A 24,090-nucleotide genomic window follows, 5' to 3' on the forward strand; every position below is an offset into this window, starting at 1 on the left:
GCAGATACATCAATGACATTGGTTCTTCTCCTTGTTTGTTGGAGTGAACTCTTCATGCTATAGTACATACTGATACTCATCCTATTGAGTGAACATACGGGTCACTGCGAGTATATCTAGGACACTTTTGTCTCAGGTTACGAATGCAAGGGTCGTTGCGGACAGTATAAATACTGAGTATTTAGCATAAGATGGATCTCTTGTGTGTTTGGTGTGTTTGTTATGCAAGCAACATTCAGTTCATCCTAGAATTTATCTGATGCTTATGTTAACTTGCTACATTAAAAGGGACAAATGTTCTGGTCATTCTGGCTTCTTGTGCCTCGAATGCTTACATTTAATCCCGACAAACCAATAATGTATGTTATGTTGCAATGTCAGTGAGAATTGTATAACATATGAGCTTTATTTTATATCCGGTGATGATTAAATATCGAGGCTTGGTAACCAGACCTAGGGTTGCAATTAACATAGTCTTACATTACATACTTCACTTGCATAAGCATGCGATTCAATTACTAATCTACTTTCACCTTCTCTGATGAGGGATTTCTTATCTCTTCAAAGTATCATGTTCTTTCATGAACTGCACAAATGATAGATTAATCACCCTCTTGGCTACTTTGGTTGCTCTAAACCCATTTTTCGAGATCGAATTAGAAATCTGACACACTTAAGTGGCTCAAAATGCATTTTAAAATTTTTTGTGCAATCCAAATCTTTTTGATACTTTGTAATTCTTGGAATCTTTTCAACTCAAACTTGGCCTTTTGGATCTCGAAATCACTTCAAATCAACCTCCAAAATTCTTTTGATCATTCTGATCTCTTCATATTTCTTCAAGATTGTTCTGATCTCTTTATATTTCTTCTGATCATTTTAATCTCTTTATATTTCTTCTGATCATTCTAATCGCTTTATATTTCTTCTGATCATTCTAATCTCCTCTATATTCTATTAAATCTTGGATTTCTTTTGTATCTTTCATCACTCTCCTTATATCATTCTTCTGGTGTGTCATCTTTCAATTTTTCTCTCGAGGGGCAAGATGATTACATCATTGAACTAAATTTCAACTCATTTTGAGTCTCATTGCTTGGGGCATCTGGTTCCCATTTCATGTCCTTCTCACTTGGGGCATCTCATTACTTGGGGCATCTTGTCCCCCTCTTTCTTGCATCCTTGTCATCTACTTCATCTTTTCATCATTTGATCACATCTTATAACATTTCTGATCTGAGTCTAATGGACAGGCATCGGGACAGTCTAAACCCCAACTCCTGAGGATCAAGCCTCATTCTAGGGATGATTCTGTGACTCATAATTAGATCTTATCAACTTAGGTATCTAGGTGTTCTACCTGGATCCCTTAGGATTAAGCTTTGTGCTGGAGATGATCCTTAAAAGCATATCTGTTTCAATCTCAGGTATCTAGGTGTTCTATCTGGATCCTTGAAGATTACGCTCTATTCTGGAGATAGTCTTCTAAATGCTATTACTCTCAGGTATCTAGGTGTTCTATCTAGATCCTTAAATTTTAAACTTCATTTTGAAGAAACCTTTTAAGTGCTTATCAATTTTAGGTATCTAGACATTATGTTTGGATCCTTAAAGATTATGCTCTGTTCTGGAGATAGTCTTTTAAATGCTACCAATCTTAGGTATCTAGGTGCTCTACTTGGATTCCTTGGGATTAAGCTTTGTTCTAGAGATAGTCCTTAAAATCTTATCAATTGGTCTTCGTATCATCAATTTCAGAACCAATCTTGTTTCTTGATCCTCGCATCATGCCTTTTGATTTTCTTTGAATTGAATGTGCTACTCACACATTCATTCAAAGAGGGGAAAAATGTAATACCCCAAAATTGGCTCATTGCCATGATACCAATCCTAAATACCTATTCTATTAGGAAAATTCTTATTCGGCTACTCGCTACTTGACTTAATTGTCAGATGCAGAAAACCCTAATCTGCATTCATCATGCTTATTATTTAATTCTTATAGTATTTACTCATATTAGTCACATTAAACCTATTGATTAATATTTAATTTAATTACTAAGTATTTATACTTTAATTAAATTAAATTATATCCTAAGGCTAATGTACTATGGAATTAAATTTATTTAATTTAATAAATGTGCCTATTTTAATTAATTAAAAAAATTATTTAATTAAATGGAGAACTTACTTCTAATTAATTAAACAAAATTATTTAATTAAACGGGAAGCCATTCCTAATTAATTAAATGAAGTTATTTAATTAAATAAGAAAAGTGTCTCTAACTAATTAAATAGAATTATTTAATTAAATAGAAAAGATAATTATGAGAGGATATCTCATTTTATTAAATTAAATATCTCACCAAAATCTCTCTTCAGTTAAAAAAAGGAAATTCCTAGTTCAATGTTGATAAAAAAGGAATTGAATTAGTTAACTCCTTATTCTACTCAAATTGAATCAGTTAACTCCTTATTTTATTCAAATTAAATTAGTTAACTCCCTTTAATTTGGGAATCTTCCTTTATGACTGAACTTCACCTTTAATCCTTACCGTTGATTGAAATCGATCTCAACTGTTGATGGATTCCAAAAAAGTCTATTTAAGAGACCCTCATCTCTTCATTTTAGGAGAGGATGAATTTGGAATTTGCATCAAATTTTTGTTGGAATTCATACTCACATTTGCTCACATTTGCTCATTTTTTACATAAATTTGCATCCTTAGCTTAATTTCATTTAGCATAATATGCATATGATTAATCTAGTTTCCTTTACTTGTTCTTAGATTAGAATGCATTTCTCATTCTAGATCAATCTACATAATCATATAGATTAATTTCATTTCTTAAATCCTTCATTCTTAGAGGGTCTGGTTGCTTAACACCTCAAATCTGAAGATATCTAACAAATAATTCCCTTTAGATAAAAGGCAACAGGTCACCTTGTTGGCTAATTTTCGGATGAACAATCCAATGTTCATTCCGAGATGAATTCACAAATATGGACCATGTTGAAGTGTGTGTGTTAGCATAGGTCGCATTTTCACGCATACATTTTCAGCCTCTGCTAACACACACACTTCAACACGGTCTTTATTTGCGAATTCATCCCAGAATGAACATTGAATTGTTCATCCAAAAATCAGCTGGCAAGGTGACCTATTGCCTTCTATCTAAAGGGATTTTGCTTGTTAGATATCCTCAGATTTGAGTTGTTAAGAAACCAGACCCTCTAAGAATGAAAGATTTAAGAAATGAAATTAATCTATATGATTATGCAGATTAATCTAGAATGCGAAATGTATTCTAATCTAAGAACAAGTAAAGGAAACTAGATTAATCATTTGCATATTATGCTAAATGAAATTAAGCTAAGGATGCAAATGTACGTAAAATATGAGCAAATTTGAGTATGAATTCCAGCAACAATTTGATGCAAATTCCAAATTCATCCTCTCCTAAAATGAAGAGATGAGGGTCTCTTAAATAGGCTTTCTTGGAATCCATCAATGGTTGAGATCGATTTCAATCAATGGTCAAGATTAAAGGTGAAGTTCAGTGATAAAAGAAGATTCCCAAATTAAAGGGAGTTAACTGATTTAATTTGAGTAAAATAAGGAGTTAACTGATTCAATTTGAGTAGAATAAGGAGTTAATTGATTCAATTCCTTTTTGATCAACAGTGAACTGGGAATTTCTTTTTTTTAACTAAAGAGAGATTTTGGTGAGATATTTAATTTAATAAAATGAGATATGCTCTCATAATTACCTTTTCTATTTAATTAAATAATTCTATTTAATTAGTTAGAGACACTTTTCTTATTTAATTAAATAACTTCATTTAATTAATTAGGAATGGCTTCCCATTTAATTAAATAATTTTGTTTAATTAATTAGAAGTAAGTTCTTTTGGTCATTCTGGCTTCTTGTGCCTTGAATGCTTACATTTAATTCTGACAAACCAATAACATATTTTATATTCATATTTCCATGATTGCAATGTCAGTGAGAATTGTATAACATACGAGCTTTATTTTATATCCAATGATGATTAAATATCGAGGCTTGGTAACCAGATCTAGGGTTGCATTTAACAGTCTTGCATTACATACTTCATTTGCATAAGCACGCAATTTGATGGTCATTCTATTTATACTCTACATGCATCCAATTTCTCCATGGTTGTACAAGCATTTGGTTCATCGATTCACGCTCCTCAATAGAATACCTATGACTGTCAAGAAAAAACACGCAACACTACGTGAGATGTCAATTCATACATATGCATTCTATCTAAGTACAACATACATTTCATGTACATCAAAGTAAAACAAAATAGACAATGACATGTACACCAGAATACTCAACTCAAGATCTCGTATATATATATATATATATATATATATATATATATATATATCAAAAGAATGGGTCAGTACAAAAATGGGCGCTACTCGAGTGCAATCGATCAAAAATGATATATGTGGTGCTGGCACACCAATTGATACATAGCTAGAGATCAAAATCAAATATCAAGCACAAAGTGTCTAACTTTGTCCTGAACCCTCACCTCCAGGAGTGCAGGGGAAGCAGGTGGCGGAGGTGGTGGTGGCATATCTAGCCTGACAGGAGGTCATGTGCCCCTAGACTATCGCGCATACTGAGAAAATCACTGCACCTGAAGTGTCTCATCAAGTACTGCACTCGTATATGCCACATAATAGTACGCTACCTGAGCTAACTAGAAGTGAATCTTATCCTGTGCTAGCTCTAATCTCAGCTCTGTAGTCTCAACACGCTCTCTCCAAAGATCAGTGTCTTACTATCGCTGCACCAACTACACATCCCAGACCACCACTACAATCTGTAACTCTCCCAACAATCGGGAGGCCTGATGGACCTGCTCTCAATACCACCATACCATGTCCTACACCCCACCTGCCAACTGATCTGGCATGTCCTCATCTACCATCTCTAGTGCCTACTACTATGGAGGTGCCTGCGGCTATGGTGGCAGCTGCTACTCTGGAGCCTCCTACTGGGGGGCCTCCTCCTCTATCCTCTACCTACGGTGTTGACTCTGTCTAGTCCCACTACCCTCAACACCTAGGTATGATCCCATCTAACATGGGGGAATATGCATCTGCTGAACTTGGTGTCAAACTCATGACTGCTGCTATGGATGAACTGGTGACTGTGGCTATGCCTGCTGCTGCTGAAGTGCTTGTCTCTCTGCCTGCCTTGCCATCCCCATTAGATCTGTAAAACATGGGAATAGATGGTTGATAAAAAATTCTTGATATGCAAGCGTCATTCTGGCATTTGCTACCTCTGGCAAGTAGTCCCACTGAACTGTAGCTAAGTTATGAATGTCTATCATGGATCACCGTGGATCGATCTATGCTAGCCACCTCGATCAACATTCTTCTACAACCTGGCATAGGCACAGTGCTTAGCAGAAATATCTTGTGGTTGGCCATATTGCTACCACACGCGTGATATCACAAATCTCTTGATAACTGATGTTGTCCTACCCGCCAGAGGTCAAGAGCTAAACATCCACGGTAACTCTCTAGGAACATCATCCCAGTCCTTTGTCTCTCACCAGGGTCGCCATACAACAGACACCAGGTCATCAAGACATATCCTCCACTGCTCTGTCTTACCCAAGTGGGCATGGGTAATATGCCCTCGATATTTACAAATATAGGGCTCCATGGGCTCTCAGGCATCCTCAAAAATTGGCCTACATATGGGAAGATGCCCCCAGGCCCAGATTTGTAACACATATACTCTGGCTACCATGGTCTTCTTCTCATGGAAGATGACCTCATGCATCTCATAGAAAAGGTGAGCCATCATGAACTGACCCCACCCAAAAATCTCAGGTGCCTCTAGCATCTTGCGGAGCATGAATCCCCACCCGCACTCCAAACCATGATGTCATCTGTCAGGACATAGGAAGCAGCTCAAAAATATAGCCAACACCGATGCTAGCCTATGCGTGGGTCCATATTTGTGCATCAACTCATCCCAACTGATGGCCCTGCCCCTCGGTAACTCTCTCCCGAACACAATAGATAGCACCTATGTCCCTGCTTAGGGCACTATGTCATAGATAACTCGGGCACCATGAAAGGGAATCCGCAAGATCTTCCACATGTCCTTTAGAGTGATGGTCATCTTGCCCATCAACAAATGGAATGTGTTCATCTTCGAATGGAAATGCTCTACCAAGGTAGTGAGAAGGTCGTGATTCACCATCACGGCTGGAACCTGGCACAAAGAAGACAAACCCAATCGAGCAATGTGTGCCTGATTAGCATCATCAAGACTCCACAATAACTCTCCATATGGCAGATAGTGTGAAAAGAACCAATCAGTATCAAGACAAAATGATGCATCAAAACAAATTAAAATGTAATTTTTGAGTGCAAAAATTGAACTTTTACATATGATTGTCATGGAATTTTGCACGAAATTCATAAAATCTCATGCAAAAACATTATTTCTTTGTGCGAAGAATCACGCCTTCACGCGAAAAAAAAGTTTCTCACGTGAAGAAATAACTGCCCGTGCAACAAAAGAGATTTTCACGTGAGAAACGAATCGCCTTGTGTGAAGAATCTTTTCCTTTGTGCGAAACATAATGTCTCCCATGCGAAGATCCTCCCCGCTGCGCAGAAAGAAACAACGAACCCTATTTCTTTGCGCGAAGAAAGAAAATCTTCACACGAAAGTTGATAGGTCTCGCGCAAAGAAAGATTTGACCCCCTAAAAACAAGCTAAAACATTCAATAAATGACCTCAAAATGCATAAAAGTGAAAGTACGAAGGAGGGGAATCGATGACTCACCAATGGTTTGTAGTCTTCTAGGTGGCTGTGATGTCTGGAGCGCTCAAATCAATGATGTCTCACGCTAACTGCCATGTCTCTCTCAGAGCTCAAATCAATAGAAGAAAAGCACAAATGAATTGAAAATGACCCCTCGAGCCCTTATATAGCTGTTGACCCAAATTTTTTGAAGTGCTCAAATTTGCGCAAAAATCACACCCCTGGCTAATTGGACCATTTTGGATCCATTTTCGGGATCAAATTCAAAATCTAACACACTTAAGAGCATCAAAAATGCATTTTAAAATTTTGGAGATTGACGCGATCGAATGCTTGTGCAGCCCAAATCTTTCTAATACTTTGTGATTCTTGGAATCCTTTCATCTCTATATTCTCCATATTTTCAAAAAACATTTTCGAAATAGTCAACTCAAGACAACCATGGCTAAATCTGATCAACTTTTGGTCAAACTTGGTCTTTGCAACTTCGCAATCATTTCAAATCAACTCTTCTCTTTTCTTCAGATCATTCTGATCTCTTCCACATTCTGCTATGACTTAGATTTCTTCTGTATCTAATGCTATATTACTTCACATCTACTTTTGGTGTGTCATCTTTCAATTTCACTCCCGAGGGGGCAAGATGATTACATCATTGAATACTTATTGCTTGGGGCATCTCATTCTCATCTCATGTCCTCACCACTTGGGGCATCTCATCACTCGAGACATCTTGTTCCCTTCTATCTGGTATCTTTGCCATCTATTTTATCTTTTCATTAATTGATCAATCTTATAACAACTCTTCTCAAAGTTTGATGGATAGGTATTGGGATAGTCTAAACCCTGACTCCTCAGGATCAAGCCTTGTTCTAGGGATGATTCTATGACTCATGATTGCACCTTGTTATCTTTTTTTTAATCTCTTGGGTATCTAGGTGTTCTATCTGGATCCTTGAAGGTTAAGCTCCATTCTGGACATAATCTTCTAAATGCTATCAATCTCGGGTATCTAGGTGTTCTACCTAGATCCTTGAAGGTTAAGGGATAATCTTCTAAATGCTTTCAATCTCAAGTATCTAGTTGTTCTATCTGGATCCTTGAAGATTACACTCTATTCTGGAGATAGTCTTCTAAATGTTATTACTCTTGGTTATCTAGGTGTTCTATCTGGATCCTTAAAGGTTAAACTTCATTCTAAAGAAACTTTTTAAATGCTTATCAATTTCAGGTATCTAGACGTTCTGTTTGGATCCTTAAAAATTACGCTCTGTTCTAGAGATAGTCTTTTAAATGCTACCAATCTTAGGTATCTAGGTGCTCTACTTGGATTCCTTGGGATTAAGCTCTATTCTATAGATAGTCCTTAAAAGCTTATCAATTAGTTTCTGTGTCATCAACTTTGGAACCAATCTCATCTTCACATCATGCTTTCTGATTTTCATCATGCTTTTTGCTTTTCTTTGAATTGAACGTACTATTCGCACATTCATTCAAAGAGGGGAAAAATGTAATACCCCAAAATTGGCTCATTGCCATCTCAACCAATTCTGGTCTATTTCTGATCAATCCTAAAGTCTTATTCCATTAGGCAAATTCTTATTCGGCTACTTGCTACTTGACTTAATTGTCAGATGCAAAAAACCCTAATCTACATTCATCATGCTTATTATTTAATTCTTATAGTATTTACTCATATTAGTCACATTAAACCTATTGATTAATATTTAATTTAATTACTAAGTATTTATACTTTAATTAAATTAAATTATATCTGAGGGCTAATGTACTATGGAATTAAATTTATTTAATTTAATAAATGTCCCTATTTTAATTAATTAAATGAAATTATTTAATTAAATGGAGTACTTCTAATTAATTAAACAAAGTTATTTAATTAAATGGGAAGCCATTCCTAATTAATTAAATGAAGTTATTTAATTAAATAAGAAAAGGTAATTATGAGAGTATATCTCATTTTATTAAATTAAATTTCTCACCAAAATCCTTCTTTAGTTCAAAAAGGGAAAAGCATAGGTAGTGAATCAGAGTTTGGGAAACTTGCTGAGATGTTTTATTTGGAGGTAAGTCAAAAGGATGGGATTTGATTTTATCATAGGTAGAATTTTCATATAAGAATTCTATCAATAGGAGTACTAGTAAAACATCATTACAAATAGTATATGGGAGTAGTCCTAGAAATGCTTTCTAGTCAAGCAAGTTGGATAAAGGAAATATAAATAGTGCCTAGGATAAGGATTTTATTGAACATTTGAAGAACATCCATGAAGAGATGAGGAATCACATTAAAAGGATGAATACACAGTACAAGACTGAGGTAGATGAAAAAGGGAGGTATAAGAAATTTTAGGTTGGGGATGAAGTCATAGTTCATTTGAGAAAAAAAAATTCTAGTGGGAACATATAAAAAGATTAAACTAAAGAGGTTTGGACCATGTCATATACTGAAAGATATACGATTTTCGAAATGCCTATGGAGTAGATTTTTTTGTTGAATCAAATAATTCACTAGTATTTAACATTTTAGATCTGATAATGTATCATGAGGAGGGTAATGGAAGTGAAGTCACAGAAGCATAGTGGAGTATTCCAACAAGTAATTTAGATACAAAGAAGATTGAGGAGATGTTGGACACTTATGTTGGCAGAAGTACGAGGAACAAAAAATATGAAGAACATCTAGTCAAAGAGAAAGGGAGACCAATAAAAGATTCATCATGGTTGACAAGGGAGGAGGTTGATTGTGTTGGATTCCTCTAAATACTTGAGACATGATGGGGCCACTTCTCAAATTACCCTAGGTATTTGATATAGGAATATCCTAGGTGTAAGAGAAATCTTCCACCACCCAAAAAAATATTTCCTTTTTGTCTCTTGAATAAGGGATGTCTCAATGCAGAGTTGTTTATGGAAGATTGCTACTTAGTAATTTGGCCATACAAGCTCAAAATATCCTAATTTTAGAAGAAAAGGTTCATCTTGGACACATTTGTTTGGCAATTGAGGTTCTCTACTATATCATGAGTACTCATGAAGTTATTGTGGATTTTTGGTGTGAAATTTTGCTACAAAAACTTAAGGCTTAGTTTTGAAGGCCTTAGAGGCTATGGATGGGCTCCAAAATATGGCCAACTAGAGCTTGCATATGTCAAGCGATGTAGATTAGAAGCTGAGGATTCTAGATTGGGGTCATAATAGGAAATCAGCTCAATGGTTCATAAGTTATGGTCTTTTGAATTTGGGACACCCAAAAATACCAAACTAAAATTGATATTTATTTTGATCCAACTCTATATGTAATTTTTAGGGTCAGTAGGCCTCAAGGGTTAGGATTTTATGTCTAGAAGCTTTATGGGTGGTAAAAATTCCTATATAAGGAAGGCCTATAGGTTGTCTAAGACATGTTAAGGTGATAGTTCACAACTCTATCTTGTGAATACATTTAAGGCAAGCACCCATTTGGTTTTTCATATTGTTTGCCAAAATTATGTAACTCCACATTTGTGGAGATAATAAAAATCCAATATTTTGTTCTTGCAAATTATGGTTATTTTTGTATTTTTGTTATGTATTTTTGGTATTAAGGGAAGCGCCCTACATTAGGGTTGTAGGAAGGAAAGAGGAATCATAACCAAAATATGAGTCTACAACTTCTACTAACGCTAATGTGCTAGGTTTGATTTGATGTGATGAAGCTCATAAAATGAGAGATCACAAAAGGAGACTCTAATGAGATCCAACCACAAAAAAGATGTAAAAAATATCAATATAAAAAGGAGAATTAAAAATATAGATCTAAATGCAACAAGATAAAAAAAATCTAACTCCAAACTAAAAGAAAGAAATGTCATGCAACAAAAAAGTATGAGAATTTCACTTTTCAAAACATCAAAATACAAGAGAAGAGGGGATTTCAAACATAAATCTCAATATAACTCAAGATATATTAGAAATATCCTAATATGATAAAGGGATGCCAATGCTAAACTCAAATTATACTTTGAAAGTGATGAAGGGTACTTCCCTTAATACCACAAAAACATAACAAAAATAAATAAACAACATTAATTTGTAAGAATAGAAAATAGACTTCTTATTATCTTTAAAAGTATGTAATTACAATTTTTAGAAATACAATATGTGAAGCCACTAGGCATTCTCCTTTTCTTTTCTGCAAGATAGAGTTACAAACAACCACCCCAAACTACATTAGACAATCCTACAAGCCTTATATAGGAAATTTTCCACCACCCAAGAAGATTCTTGACTTAAGCCTAACCCTTTAGGCCAAGAAACCCTCAAAATACTTTATTTTTCATATTTATTACATAGATTCAACCCCAAAAAAAATTACATTATAATTTCAAGTAGCCTAACTTCTAGAGGCCATAAGTTCTTAATTTAGACCCGATTGGTTATTATAAGAACCTTTTAGAAATGTTAGCTTCTTATCTACAATGTCTGACAATGCAAGAATTTCTTAATTGAGGTTTGACCTCAACTTAGAGCCTTTAAGGTCTTCAAATTTGAGCTCAAAGTTTGAATACCAAACATTTATATTGAAAATCCTCAATAACTTCACCAGTACATATGATATAACAGTCAAATTCAATTGGCAGGTTGATATATCTAAAATGAGACTCCACCCATGAAATGAAAACATTCTTAGCTTGTATAAAAAAATTTAACAAAAATAGTAAGTTTCCAAAAATAGAAACTCTACACTAAAACAACCCTTATTCAAAAGACAAAAACATAATTTTTTTTTTTTTTGGTGATGCAAGATTTCCCTAACACCCAAAATACTCCTCCATCAGACACCTTGGGTAAATTGAGAAGTCATGTTGTCACATCTCAAGTGTTCAAAAGAAAGCCAAGATAGTTAACCTCTTTTCTTGTCAACCATGATGAAACTTCTATAGATCATCCTTTAATTTTGACTAGAGAGTATGTGTAGGGTCACAGTATACCAAACTAGGCCCTTAAGTGGCAACAAAAAATTAAAAAATCACAATTAGTCATTTTGACATGAAATTTTAAACTAGTTATCAACCTTATATAAAAAAATTGTGACAATAAAATTTGCACAAAATTGAACATAGTTTCTAGAATACTAGCCCTTTTCTAATTTTTTAAAAATTTGATTGTTAAAAAATTTGCATTTCAACGTAGTAGCACAATAATTTTGGGAAAAAAAATCAAGAAGTAGGTGCATGTCTAACCATCTTAATCACAATCAAATATTAATTTTTTTTTACAAGATTCTTGATATAACAAGTAGACTCAAGCTCGAATGCGACATATATTTTTGTGTAATTTTATTCTAAATAAACAATTAATTATGAATTTTTCGCTACAACATTTTTAGAATTAAAAACTCCTGTGTCTAACCACCTTAACTTATTCAAAACTTAAAAAATGTTTTTAAAAATTCTCATAGCACATGAAACAAAGAATGCAATGCATCTTTTACATTTTAAAAAGGTTGTATCATTAGAAAGTTATAGATGTTTTCAATCACCATGTCAATCAATACTTTATAGGTGACTCCATTAGAAAATAAGTATTAATTGCCTAATAAAATAGTGTTTTGACCATGAATATATCGATGGAAATTTGAGAGCGTGCTTAAGAAACCATTTTAATTTTATAAAATTCAAGTGAAAAAATGTGTCAACTATAGCCTCAAAGTATGAAACTCACAAGAAGAGGGGGGAAACACATTTTTGGTGGGTTTTGGGTATTGACCATTTAGGCTTGGTAAATACCAAGCCTAATTGGGTACCTGATTTCAAATTGGATACCTGATATTTTAGATACTTGATTTCAATTTAGATACATGATTTGGTAAAAAAATTAAAATTTTCTTAATTTTTTAAAATAATATTTATGACCCCTTTTTAGTGCCCTTAATTTTTATTTCTTTAAATGTTTGAGGACCCTTAACCATATATATCATGGATCCAAAGGATCAAAAGGGGTCATAGGTTATCTTGTGACCCCTTTTGATCCATTCAATCACTATATTTGTGCTTAGGGGTCCTAAGACCCCTAACCACATAGATAGTGTGATCTAATGGGTCAAAGGGATCCTATGACATCCTATGACCCCTTTTGACACATTCAATGTCATTAAATGTTCTTGGTGGTCATAGAAATCCTAACCACATAGATAATGTGATATCATGGGTTAAAAGGAGTCATAAGATACCTCATGTTCCATTTTGAACCATTCAATGATAATAAGTGTTCTTACGGGCCCTACGACCCCTAACCACATTAATAATATGAAATAATGGGTAAAAAAGGGTCATAATATAACTTATGACCCCTTTTTACCCATGCAACAATAACATATATTCCTAGGGGTCCTAGGACCCCTAAGAACATATCTCATATGTTTGAAAGGGTAAAAAAGAGGTCATAGAGTACCCTTTGACCCTTTCAACCCTTTTGGTGACAAGATATGTTCCAGGTGTCCTAGGACTCCTAGGAACATATCCTATATGTTCAAATGGGTTGAAAGGGCTCATAGGGTGCCCTATAACCCCTATGATCCCTTTAAAAACATTAGATGCTAACATATATTCCTAGGGGTCTTAAGACCCCCCATGGACATACATCATGTCATAAAATAGGTCACATGATGTCACAGGGTACCCTATGACCCCTTTTGACCCATTATATATGTTCATAGGGATCCTATAGCCCCTAGGAATGTATATCATATGTTCAAATGGGTTGAAAGGGGTTATAGGGTACACTTTGACCCCTTTTGACCCATGACCCCTTTCGACCCATGAGAGTAAGATGACAACATATATTCCTATGTATGAGGCATAGATGACAACATATATTCCTAGGGGTCCTATCATATGTTTGAATAGGTCGAAAAGGGTCACAAAGTACTCTATGAGCCCTTTTGACCCACTTGATAACACCATATGTTTCTAGAGGTCATACAAGGCCTAGGAACATATCTCATATGGTCAAATGGGATGAAAGGGGTCATAGAATATCTTATGGCCCCTTTTGACCCATTAGTTGATAACATATGTTCCTAGAGGTCCTAAAACCACTAGAGACATACACCATGTCATAAAATGGGTCAAATGGTATCATAGGGTACACATTATATGACAACATATGTTTATAAGGGCCTTAGGACCCCTAGGAACATATCTCATATGTTTGAATGGGTCAAAAGAGAGCATATAGTATTTTATGACCCTTTTCAACCTATTAGATGACAACATATGTTTCTAGTGGTCCTAGAACCCCTATGAACACATATCATATGTTTGAATGGATTAAAAGGGGTCACAGGTACCTTATGACCCCTTTCAACCTATTACATGACACCATATCTTCCTAGGGATCTTAAGACCCCTATTGGCATATATCATGTCATCAAATAGGTCAAGTGGGGTCATAAGGTACCCTGTGACCCCTTTTGACCTATATGATGAAAACATATGATCCTAGGGATCCTAAGACCCTTGCAAAAATATTTCATATGTTCGAATGGCTCAAAATGGGTCATAAGGTACCCTATAACCCTTTTGACTATTTTGATGATGACATATGTTCCTAAGGGTCATAGGACCCCTAAGAATATATCTCATATATTTGAATGGGTCTAAATGGGTCAAAGAGTACCCTATAACCCCTTTCAATCTATTAGATTATAACATATCTTTAAATGGGTCAAAGAGTACCCTATATCTCATATGAACCCTTTTGACTATTTTGATGATGACATATGTTCTTAAGGGTCATAGGACCCCTAAGAATATATCTCATATGTTTGAATGGGTCCAAATGGGTCAAAGAATACCCTATAACCCCTTTCAATCTATTAGATTATAACATATGTTTAAATGTGTCAGCATGGGCCATATGGTACCTTATAATCCCTTTCGACCCATCAAATGACAACATATGTTTTTAGGAGTTCTAAGATCCCTAAGGACATACACAATGTCATCAAAAGGGTTTATAGGGTACCCTATGATCCCTTTCAACCCATTAGATAACAATATATGTTCTCTCATATGTTTGAATGTGTTGAATGACCTTTTGAACCATTAGATGAAAACATATGTTCATTAGGGTCTTAAACCTGATGAGGCCAATTATTGCCTCTATTTTATATTAATTTTAATACTTTGTTTTTAATACTACTAGGACATTTGTGAACTCATAACTAGTTGAACTTATGATAAACTCCAGATAGAACTACTAAACCATGGGTAGACAGTTATGTCATGTTTTGTCAATATTATACATATAATGTAGTATTTCATATAACCATCAAAATCTGTGTTCTAATAGCTAGATTTAGTTTGATTATGCTTATTTTCGTAAATATATCTACATCACAACTAAAATACTAGGAAAGGAAGAAGCTAGAGAGTGGTCGACAACATTCAAGAAGGAGCGTCAAGGCCTAGCTACAGTGGAGGAATCATTATGGCACTAGAAGACATGGCTACTACAAAGGAGGAGCCATTATTCAAGGAATGTATGGGTGAAGTGTTGCTATTTTCCCTCTATGTTTACTATTCTACTGAATTGGTAGCTCAAACTTTATTGCTTATTCTACGGGTTGTTATATTTCCCTCTTCTTCTCTGGCAGATCTTCAGTTAGTTTTTTTTTTTCTATTTTAGAATAAGTGTTGATCCTCTATTTACAAGGATTGGATCAATAGTTTAAAAAGGTTGGAAAATTTTTATGGAAAAATGTTGTTGTATCTTGTAGCGAGTTATCTGTAGTTTTATGTATTGTTCTTATGTAAGGATTTTTTGAAATACAATGAAATAATTCTTAGTTTATATTCTATGTTAGTAGATTAATAGAAGCCAACCAAGGGGGCTTACTTGGGAGGTGGACTCACTTGGGGGGTGGATTAGATTAGAGTAGTGTAGATTTACTTCCAGCATTTCTAGTATTTCAGATAAAAGTTACAGTTTCTTCTTGTAGCATCGTACTTTGTGAATGTTCTTGCAGCATCTATAAGGGTAGTTATAGTGGATGGACTGGGTTGAAATATAGGTTATAATAAAGTTGCATTTCTAGAATTCATTTTAGTAAGGAGTTAAGTGAGTTACTTTCCTGTAGCACTGGTGTAGGGTCTTTATATGCATTTTACTTTCTTGCAGCATAAGCATAATGACTCTTCAAGGAACCTAGTGCACATACTGTGCTGACCATTTCAAGTATACACCCTTCGGTTGACAAATTAAATGCACCTCATGGTGGAAGAAGTAATCCTTAGACTGAATAAACTATTCCTAAGTAAGGCTTTGGGCATGATTATCACACACCTATTGTGAGGCAAACCATTTTTGGCACCATTATCAGGGATGGTATCAAGCTAGGAACATCTTTTTGAGTCATAGTTTTTTTATAGCTAGTTTTTTCAAATAGAGATTTGCAGTCCTAAAAATTGCTTCACAAGCGTGAAGAATTCAGTTGCATGCATTGAAGAGCAAGACGATGAGATTAATATGGCAGATTTCTTCCATGAGGTTCTGTTAATTTGAACGATGAAATTGAAGAAGTCAAGTTGCCTTTTGAGGATGCAAGTCTTGATTTTTCTGTACCATCTTCCTCTAGAGTAGAATCTTTGGATATAAGTAGTCTTCAACCTTTTGCTAAAATCTTGGCCAGCTTTCTTGATAGTTCTAGTCCAAATCCACCTATTGTTAACAATCTTGTAGCTAATGCTCCTTTTCATGAGCAACCCTATAATCAAATACCTCCAGTAATGGCACACCCTACTTTTCCATTTTCTCTCCCGAGCCTCATAAATAATGCTAATCTCAAAAATATACCCACAGCTACTTTTCTAAAGTTTTATGGCCTTCTAACTAAGGATCCTGATACTTTCTTGTTTGAGTTTGACATACTCTATCATAGCTTTGACTATAACATCGATGCCCACAAGCTCAAGTTGTTTCCAACAACACTGAAAGAATCAGCTTTATGATGGTTCATGGGCTTAGGAGTCAATGCAGTAGGTTCCTAGGATGAGATGTTGACTCTATTTCTAGAGAAATACAAAGATTATTGCAAAGGGAGTGATCCAAGGGGAAATGAAATTTTTAGAATGTGACAAAAGAAGGAGGAAACATTGGAAGACTATGTTTCACATTTTTTGTACACAATGCAGAGGAACCCCCAACATGTACTGGTAGAGGATTCATAAAAACTAGTCTTCTTGAGAGGGGTGTATTATAATTGTTTGGAAGCATTAGACCTAATGGTTGGTGGTGATATATACCAATCTTCTTCGGATGACCTCAAGAAAATATATCTTAACTACTCAAGGTCAACTATGAAGAAAGGTAGAGGGTACTGGTCCACAGTCACTAAAGGGATTAGTCAGGGCATTTCAAAGCTCAAGATGTCTAATTTACTCTCAAATTTCAAGCAAGACATCATAAATGATGTTGTTACGCATCTCAACACCATGACTGCAAGGAAGAAGCATGCAAACATTGAATCATGATTGGCAAAGTAATGTCCTCACTATCACAAACAAAAGCAAGAATATAGATGTAAGTTGGTAGCCAACTTGGAGAATCAACATTTTCCAACTAAGTACATAAAGATAGGTGGGGACAATGATCAAGTGTTCTTCATTGCTCAACATTGACCATGGGCTTCAAGACAAGGTATGTCTCAAGATCCTCTATAATTTTTAAATCCTTACAATAATTAGTGGCAAAACCAAAGTTATCAAAATCCTTCTTAGTACTCCCAACCTCCCTAGAAAAATTGGAAAAATAAATAGTGGCCTAATTAGAAAAATAATCAATGGCAAAACCAACAAAACAACCAGTAGCCTGACCAATAAAATAACTAGTGACAAAATTAGTAGAATCAATGACAACCACCACAAGGAAATTGGCAATAAAATATCGAATGGAGGGGGCCTCATAGTGGCCTAACCAAAATTTTGGTAACCCACAACTATCACCTCCAGTGCAACCACTTGCAATAATGCCACCTCCTGCAACAAATAATGCTAATCCTAAGCCAAATCCAAACAACAAGCAACAATAGTAGAAAATGTACACTACTAATACTCAAAATTTCCCTACTTATTCACTAGAGATATCTACTATCCATTTGAGTTCTGGTACAACTTTTCCTACATTAGAATATCCTAGTATCATAGAAGTTGCAAACACTCCTACAACACCACTTCCAGAAGCTACACTCCCAAATACCAACCCACCAACTAATGTACCCAACAGGACTACTGACCACACCTCAGTGAATTCTCCCTTTCCACATAGGCTAAATAAAGAGAAATCTATATCCCAAGAGAAAGACACATTTCATATTGTTGAGCAGCTAAAAAACATGCACATCCAAATCCCTTTGTTCCAAGCTATCAAGGACATCCCTCTTTATGGAAAGCTATTAAGGAAGCATGTCTTAAGAATCCATGGTGGAAGAAGAAATATCCTCAAATAGTCCATGTTGTCAGGAAATTAGCAGATATCATGTTAGGGAATGTAGTGATACCAAAATATTCAGATCTTGTTAGTCCAGTAGTTAGTCTTATCATAAATGGACATGCTATGGAAAATGCTTTAGTTGATTTGGGAGCAACAATAAATATGATGAGTAAATATACAATGCATAGGTTATTCATATAAGGCTTAAGGAAAACTCCCATAGTGTTACAACTTGTTGATAGTCTCATAGAAGATGTGATAGTGATTTTAGATTCATGGGAATACCCTACTGATTTTTTTATCCTATCGTCTAAAGTAAAACTTGCTAGTTATCATGTCATATTAGGGAGACCCTAGTTAGCCACAACTAATGAGAAATTTAATTGTAGATCAAGTAGTATGACAATTTTAAATGGTCAAGCCATAAGAAAGCTAGTGCTCTATCCACCCGCCCAACCCCATCCATACTTGGGAGAACCTATTTGGGAAGATTTAGGGGACAAAGAGGAAGAGCTAAATTATGTATCCCAGCTCATGATGTTGCATAGGAACTCTTTTTTGAAAATGCAGGAGGAAGATGATGTAATACAAAGCATTCTTACCAATGAATGTATAGTGGCTAGAGATATTGCTGAGAGTTTTGTCTTAGAGCTATGCACCTATCAAGATTGTGTCTACCCAACAAGCCCTAAGATAATTGATCAATTACTACCAAGTGAGGTAGCTACAAGTCTAGTACTAGAAGTGTTAATGGTAGAGTTAACAACTACTATGGAACTTTCTCCTAGTCATAATCTCCATGTAAACAACAAGTTGTCCCAATCACAATTTGGATTGTTAACCAAGTTCCTCAATTAGCATGAAAAATTATTTGCTTGAGATTATGGGGATATGGTAGGACTAAGTCCTAAAATATACACCCATAGGATCTACATCAATGATAGAAGCTTTCCACTTTGTTAGCTTGATAGGAGAATAAATCTAGCACTGCGCAAGATAGTTAAGACTGAGTTGCAGAAGTTGTTAGATGTTGGATTCATCTATCCAATCTCTGATAGAAAATGTCTATCACCATTAGTTATTTTACCTAAGAGAGGAGGTAAGTGACAGATATGTATATATTATAGAGAGCTAATAATGCCACAAAGAAGGATCACTTTCTTTTTCCCTTTGCTGACTAAGTTTTGGATACTTTGGCTAGAAAGAAATATTTTCATTTCTAGATGGATACAGTGGTTACAATCAGATAAGTATTGCTCCAAAAGATTAAGAGAAGACACATTTACATGTCCTTGGGGTACCTATGCTTATTTATTATTACCATTTGTCTTATGCAATGCACCTACTACATTTTAGAGAGTTGTAATCAACATCTTTGCTGACATATCACATGATTGCATGGAGATATACATGGACGACTTCACTACATTTGGTGTTACATTTGAGAAACCCCTGAAGAACTTGGAGAAAGTACTAACCCAATGTGAAGAACACAACCTATCTCTCAATAGTGAGAAATGCTTTCTGATGATGTAGGAAGGCATGGTCTTGGAACATTTTATCTCTGAAGCTAGAATCCAGGAAGACCCTACAAAAATAGAGGTAATTCTCACACTCCCTATTCCCACAAAGCAAAAAGAAGTCAAATATTTCCAAGGATATGCTGGCTATTATAGAAGGTTTATTCAAAAATTTAGTCAGATAGTTAGTCCTCTATATACTTTTCTTAGCAAAGAGGCTGAATTTTCCTAGACAAAGGAATGTGATGACTCCTTCTGGTAGCTCAAGTTATTGTTGATAACTACACCAATACTTAGGGGTCCTAATTGGACTTTTCCTTTTCAAATACATACAAATGCTTCTAACTATTCTATAGGTGCAATCTTAGGACAAAAATATCAAAACCTTGAAAATGCAATCTACTATATCAGTAAGAGCCTTCATGGACCAAAGTTAAACTATATAGTGACTAAAAAAAAACTATTAGTAGTACTTTATGCTCTGAACAAATTTTAGCATTATGTAACTATTTATCTCATAGTTGTTCATACCGACCATACAACAATTAAGTATCTCATGAACAAACCTACCATCATAGGTAGGTTAGCAAGATTGCTACTTCTGTTGTAGGAATTTGATATCACAATCATTGACAAACCTAAGAAAGCAAATGTGGTAGTTGATTATCTATCTAGAATCCACCATGATGAAGAAGACAATACTTTGATAGATGATACATTTCCAGATGAGTATTTATTTCATATTGTTGTCCAAACCCCATGGTATGCAGACATAACTAATTATATTGCAACTAACAAAATGCCCACACATTTCTCTTATAAGGATAGGAGGCTACTTGTAGAGAAAGCTTCTGTTTCTCTTGGATTGATAACATACTATTTTATACTAGACCTGATCAAGTTATGCAGAGATGTGTGCAAGAATATGAGACATACAACATTCTTATACATGTCATTATGAACTATGTGGGGAGCACTTTGTAGCAAAATGAAAAGCATTGAAGATTTTAACAACTGGTTACTATTGGCCTACACTTCATAAAGATGTAGATAGTTATACATGAAAGTGTGATAAATGTCAGAGGATGCGCTGACCAACAAGATCATATGAAATGCCTCTCAATCTATAGGTGGTGGTAACACCATTTGACAAATGGGGCATGGACCTCATTGGTCCAATAGATCCTCCATCTAATGGGAAATCATACATCCTCGTATGCACTGACTACCTAAAAAAATGGGTCAAAGTCAAATCCATGAAGCATGTATGTGATCATAAAGTTTCTAAATTTTTGTATGAAGAAATATTTACTTGATATGGCATACCCATAGAACTTGTTACTGATCAGGGTGCTCAATTCACTTCCAATTTGATAACAGAACTCATGAAGGAATATAATATCAAACATTAGAAATTAAGCCCCTATCATCCTCAAATTAATGGACAAGAAGAAGTTACGAATCAAGAGATAGAAGCCATCTTGACAAAGATAGTTCATTTACACCACAGAGATTGGAGCAGCAAACTACCAGAAGCTATCTGGGCATATCGAACAACATGGAAGACCACCACAAGGTTCACACCATTCAAACTATTGTATGGAAAAGTAGCAATGCTACCCATTGAATTTGAACACAAAAATTTAAGAATAATGCTGGAGTTAAACATTGATCTTCTTGCAACTCAGAGAGAGCACTTACTACATCTTAATTCTTTGGATGAAATGTGCAAGTCTTCCCTAGAACACATAGAAATCATATAGAAGCAAAGGAAACAATGGCATGAATCCCACATTAAGAGTAGCTAATTTCAAGTTGGAGATTGGGCATTACATTATGATTCCAAATTCAAAGAAATACTAGGTTAGTTGTAGACACGATGTCTGGGTCCCTATGAAATAAGCCATGTATTTGCAAATGGAGAAGTCTAGTTAACCACAATTAATCCAATACACTTCAAGTTATTAGTCAATGGACATTAGGTAAAGTTGTATCACTAGCCCCAAATAAAAGAAGACTTCCTACAACAATTTCAACAACTAGTTTCAAACAAATAGCAGGCAACACTTTCTATAGTAGAGGGTGCCAACCTTCTTCTGCAGCTCTTCAATAAGAATTCTTTTGAGCATGCCCATAATAAAAAATTTATATTTACATGAAGTTCAATTCTCCATTCACTTTCTAAATTCTTCTTTTTCAACTCATTTCATTTCTTTCTCTACCACCCACTCACCTTGCATGTCATCATTTTTCTATGCTTTCAATAATATGGTGAATCCACTGATATATGTTGTCACTATCATTCTTCCACTCTCACCACCTTTATCTGGCACATGCAGTGATCAAATTGATAGGTATAAGCTTTTCAAATTTCATTCATTTTTAGTGCACAAATTTAGTTGGTTATATCTGCTACTACATTAAATATACTGTTGCAACATTATGCTAGTTCTATACCTCATGCCAAGTATGTCAAGTGAGAACACTTGTCCATGTTTCGTAGGGGGCAGGGAAGGTTACTAATTCCAAATGAAATTTCTATTTACTCATTAAAGATCCTCAAATATGTACTTTCCCTTTGTTTAATTAAAATCTAGTTTTCATACTATGTAAGTGTCAAGTGTCATACCTTTATTCCCAAATAATCCCTTATTGTCAGACTAATATGTGGCCCAAATTAAATTTTGAAGCAATTCTCACATATCTATGATTCATTCTACTAAAAAAACATTATTATTGTTCATGACAGAAGCACTAGAAGAATGTGAAGATGGTCCATGGTTTTATAAGGAAGTCTAAAATTCACAGAAGGGAAGAGGGTAATTATTGAAAATAGAGCAGAGGTTGAGATTAGTAAGAACAAATGGGAGGTCGGTTGTAGCAATGTGAACTAGTAGATCATAGTGTTTTAGTTTCTGAACTAGTAGATCATAGTGTTTTACTTTCTGATGTAGAAGCAGTAAGAAGATTCAATTCATGTGGCTAGCTAGGATATTTCTTGAAATTAACAGAGTTTGATGAAGAGGTAGCTACTAAATTTACAAATAGATTTGAGGCAGGTGAAGCAACAATATGGGGATTGACAGTCATTGCCACATAGGAACAAATAGCAGAAGTAACTAGGTTGTTAGCAGCAGTAGAACACTACCCCAATGAGCATGATGCCACATTAGCTAGGACCTAGTTTACCCTACCAGGTGACACTCTATTGGAGATTATTAAGCAAGGGTGCAAAAGAATGTTTATTTCTCCGCCATATAATGATTTGACCATGCATATTATCAATTATGTTACTTGTAAAGGAAGATTTTCTAATTTGCATGTACATCATTTTAAGTTACTCAGTTATGCAAGGCATAATCTTCTAGTAAATCTCCTCAATTACTTGTTCAATATGTTATGAATTAGTGCTAAGGAAACCTAGAAAGAAAAGGACAATTTTAATACTCACCATACCCTAATTAAATTTCTCATAGAAATATCTCTTAGGGATGTCTCTCCTATGGCATGGGTAGAATTTTTCTAGCATAAAACCCTACAACCTTAGATTACCCCTAATGTGCAGCCTAGCCAAGATAATGTAGTCTCCATTGACATAGCTACTGAGCAAGGCACCCAATGCACGTAAATTGAAAATGTGCAAGAAAGTGTGCCTTTACCTGCTCAAATGAGAATTGTACCTACTTCTACTTGAGCAAAAAGAAAATATAAGTTACAAGAATAAACTTTGGTTCCTACAACAGAAAAATGAAACCCTATAGTCTCAAAATGGAAGAGAATAAAGTTAGTTCCTATAAAAGCTACTCTTGTAGCAGAGACACCAAATATGGTTAGCAAGAAAAAGGCTATGGTGCTTGAAGAAATCCCTATACAAAGAAGCCCTAGAAAGAGAGGATAATTTCCTAAAGTGCCCTCAGAAACCCAATCCACTTTACCTAAACAATCTGATGAAGAACCTCTAGTACAAGTTATCCTAGATGATTCCCCTAGTCAACCTAAAATTATAGACATTCCTTAGAATCTTGATGAGAAGTGTAAAGCTAAGATGAATAAATGCCAAAATTGTTAGATTGTGGTGACTGATCAGGAAAGTACTGTACATACTTCATAAATTGTTAGATTGTGCCGACATCGACATGGTAGCCGACATATTATGGCCGACATATGGCCGACATGTTATAACCCTAAAGCGGTTTAATACTTGTATAAAAAGGGCTTAGGGTTGGGTATTTTTGATAT

At 35.0% G+C, this 24,090-nt stretch overlaps 1 pseudogene; it reads left to right on the forward strand.

The window, feature by feature from the left end:
- The first annotated feature begins 5,130 nt into the window (after positions 1-5,130).
- LOC149565892 (protein CTR9 homolog) overlaps positions 5,131-24,090 on the forward strand; it is a 121,519-nt pseudogene continuing 102,559 nt past the window's right edge.

The sequence above is a fragment of the Cupressus sempervirens genome, chromosome 3 (genome assembly GCF_028749045.1).
Source record: "Cupressus sempervirens isolate cs-2001-9-10 chromosome 3, ASM2874904v1, whole genome shotgun sequence".
Taxonomy (NCBI): Eukaryota; Viridiplantae; Streptophyta; class Pinopsida; order Cupressales; family Cupressaceae; genus Cupressus; species Cupressus sempervirens.